Source organism: Lathyrus oleraceus, chromosome 4, assembly GCF_024323335.1.
Source record: "Lathyrus oleraceus cultivar Zhongwan6 chromosome 4, CAAS_Psat_ZW6_1.0, whole genome shotgun sequence".
Classification (NCBI taxonomy): Eukaryota; Viridiplantae; Streptophyta; class Magnoliopsida; order Fabales; family Fabaceae; genus Lathyrus; species Lathyrus oleraceus.
This window is the reverse complement of record NC_066582.1, coordinates 183,341,532-183,345,243: the sequence shown is the minus strand read 5'-3', so window position 1 is coordinate 183,345,243 and position 3,712 is coordinate 183,341,532. Positions and strand designations below refer to the sequence as shown.

The 3,712-nt window shown below is 39.1% G+C and overlaps 1 non-coding gene across 1 annotated transcript; it reads left to right on the top strand.

Annotated features, from left to right (window-relative positions):
- Window positions 1–243: 243 nt before the first annotated feature.
- LOC127076898 (small nucleolar RNA R71) lies at window positions 244–350 on the top strand. Its single transcript, XR_007786914.1, has one exon. It is a non-coding gene; the product is annotated as a small nucleolar RNA R71 (small nucleolar RNA).
- The last annotated feature ends 3,362 nt before the right edge of the window (window positions 351–3,712 follow it).

The window sequence follows — 3,712 nt, the reverse complement described above, 5'->3', positions numbered from 1 at the left end:
TCCACTTTTGCATTAACATGATCAAGGTTACTTATCTCCTACATGCCGATTTTCGTTTGAGGTTTTTCCACCATTGTTCGTTCGGTTCCCCACTGATAGTGGTTTTGGGCCATGCTTTCGATAAGCTGGTAAGCATCAGCATAAGGTTTGTTCATTAGTGCACCACCTGCAGCGGCGTCTATTGTTAGCCTTGTGTTGTATAAGAGACCATTATAGAATGTGTGAATTACTAACCAGTCTTCTAAACCATGGTGTGGACAAAGTCTCATCATGTCTTTGTATCTTTCCCATGCTTCGAAAAGAGACTCGTTATCTTTTTGTTTAAATCCATTTATCTGGGCTCTTAACATAGCTGTTTTGCTTGGCGGAAAATATCGGGCAAGAAAAACTTTCTTCAACTCGTTCCATGTGGTGACAGAGTTGGAAGGGAGAGACTGAAGCCATCTTCTAGCGCTATCTCTTAATGAGAAAGGAAAAAGACGAAGTCGAATTGCCTCTGAAGTGACACCATTAGCTTTAACAGTATCAGCGTATTGGACAAATACGGATAAATGAAGGTTTGGATCCTCGGTAGGATTTCCAGAGAATTGGTTCTGTTGCACTGCCTGCAACAGTGAAGGTTTGAGTTCGAAGTTGTTTGCTTCGATTGCGGGAGGAGCAATACTTGAATGCGGCTCATCTTGTGATGGAGCGGCGTAATCTCTAAGAGCACGAGCTGGTTCTGCCATCTCGGGTATCGAAGGGAAAATGTTTTTGAAATCAGGAAGTTCGACAGGAGGGAGATTGTTTGCAGCACGATATTCCCGAATTCGTCGTAAGACTCAGAGATATAGTTCGATATCGTTGATTCGTAAATAGAGCGGCTCGCCTTGTGAGCGAGTGCGTGGCATACAAATCGATGATAGAAAGAAAAGAAAAAGAAAAGCCTTAGTCTCTACAGCGTAACGGAAGAGTTACGATATCGACTAAACAAAAGTCCCCGGCAACGGCGCTAAAAACTTGATCGCGACTTTATGAGTCGAATTTGGGGTACAAACTGCAAGTGCACAGTTCTATCGCGTAGTTTTAAAAGATATCGATCCCACAGGGACTTATGAATCGATATACCGTTATCTAAGGTTACTTCGTAAAGCTAAGGTGGATAATGTTTGATTTTTTGAGGAAAAGCTAAAACTAAAAATAGAATCTAAATTAAATATCAAATAAACAGATATCGGTATGTAGTTCGTCGTAATTAGGGAATCAATTCTTTGTCGGTTTCTTGGTTTTAAAATAAATCATTTCAGTTGACTTTATTGATTAAAAGTTCTATCTCAAACTCTCGCTCTGTTGAATAAACCATGATTTTATGTTAACGTAGCTGTCACTTATAATTAAGTCAAAAACCATTTTTTGAAAGCAATAAAGTCCGTAGAAACTCTTTTTAAGAAAACACTAACCGTTTAAACACCCTTATCTCAAACTCTCGCTCTGTTGATTTAGGTTATACAATTAAATTCGAATGCTTAACTCTCGTCCTCACATTCAATCTTTAAAAATACTTTTTGGAAAAGATTAGAATTTAATTAACTCTAAAAATTGCTCTCGCCCTGATCTAGAATTAATATCCAATTTACACTGTCCAGTTAAAACCTCAAACTTTCGCTCTATTGATTTTAACCTCTTTATGTCCTTTACTCTCGTATAAAAACTTTGTTATTAAACCTGTAAACTGAGACCGTAAAAAGAGTGATTTTAATTTTAAATTTAATTAAACCGACTTAGTTTTGATCCCTTATTCCGCTTACTCTACATACCGATATCTAGGCGAATTAGCCAGACATGCTAAACGAACTTAAATAATTATCGTGCATAAACAGACTCATCTCAAGCAAATAATATAAATAAATAATAAAACAAAGCATTAAACAATAATTAAAGAACCTGAATTAAACAGTAGTCTTGAACACTCCACCACAAGCCGGTAGGATTTGTTCTTGAATTCTTCAATTAACCAACAAATTAAAACGAAGGAATAAAAAAAACTAGATTCTAACGTAAGGTTAGATCCGGTAAAAAGGTACACAATAGTTTCCGGTGTGGAAACTATTATGTGAAAGTTAATTAAGTGCTAGAGAGGAAAATAGAGTTGCAAGAGAAAACAATAAAAATTGCAAAAGCGGTATGTAAAAAGTATGCTTAAACTACTGAAGAAAAGAAAATTAGAAACTGCCGAAATCTGGAAAAAGCGTGGAAACGTGGAACGTCGTGGAACCTCTGTAGGGTTTGCAAAGTTGCTATTTATATTGATGTTTCCGTAACGGTTTTCAAAGCAGTCCGCGTCAAGGAGTCTTCACGCAACGGATGCATCGCCGTGGAAATAGGATTCAGCGTGTATATAGGACTCAACGTCTCTGAAGGCAGAATTGTAGGGGGATGGTGTGACGTCCGTCACACCATGTGTGACGCTCGTCACATAAGTGTATGCAGCGTGACGTTCGTCACAGCATCTGTGGTGGTCGTCACAGGCACGACGCCTGTGTCTTCTTTGGGCTGGGCTTGGCTTTTGCTATTTGGGCCTTTTCATTCCTTTTTGCACCTCCTTTTCTTCCTTTTTTACTTGTGCTTCAAATAAGGCACCTGAGACAAATAGAAAGGAAATACCGCGTAATATCTAGTAAAATGCAATAAATTGAAATAAATAATAATATAATTTAATTGAATTAAGTCCTAAAATATGATATAATTTCATGTTATCAAACAGGCTCTGGAATCTAGAATACAAGAGAGATAATCATCAACTTCATCCTCATTACGATTCTGAAGTATTTCAATCATACCCTGATCCAGCATCTCTTGGATGTCCTTTCTAACTTGTCGACATCCTCTTTCATTGATAGTGCACACCTGGAACCTATCATGGTCATGGTCATAGTGACTGTATCCACACAACAGTTTATGCATCTCGACCAAAGATTGCCTGATATCATTAACATACATGACTTTGTATTTGTCAGGGCATCCCTGGACCATATTCACAACAGCTTTCCCATGCTCGGGTAATGGGTTCTTCTTCATATTAGGACCTACGTCCTCAAAAAACAAAATCCCACTTCTCACAAGGTCTTGCACCTTGGTCTTCAAGGGATAACAATTCTCCACATCATGTCCGGGAGCACCAAAATGATATACACAGTGTAATTCAGGCTTGTACCACCACTGAGGGTTGGTAGGTACAACGGGAGGGTCTCGTGGAGTAATTAACTTTCTATCGATCAGAGAAGGATAGAGTTCAGCATATGTCATTGAAATTGGATCAAAAGTGACCATCTTCCTATCGTAGCTGGTGCTGGTGTTATTGTTGTTTCGAGGATGGTAGGCCTGCTGTTGTGGACGATGTTGTTGTTGATATAGTTGTTGTTGTTGATGATGTTGAACTTCTCTAAAGACAGGTGCTATATGAGCCACTTGGTGTTGGCTGACGGCAGGACGAATATTCTTCTTCTTCACATAGGGCCTTCTTTTAATATGGGAGGACACAACATGTGCCTCTCCCTCCTTCTTCGCAAAGTTCCCATATCTCTTTGCGGAAGAGCCTTCATCCTTGGATAAACGTCCCTCGCGGACCCCTTCCTCTAGTGTCATTCCTATATTCACCATCTCGGTGAAGTCTGAGGGAGCACTGTCAATCATCTTCTCATAGTAGAAAGAACTCAAAGTCTTCAGGAAGATC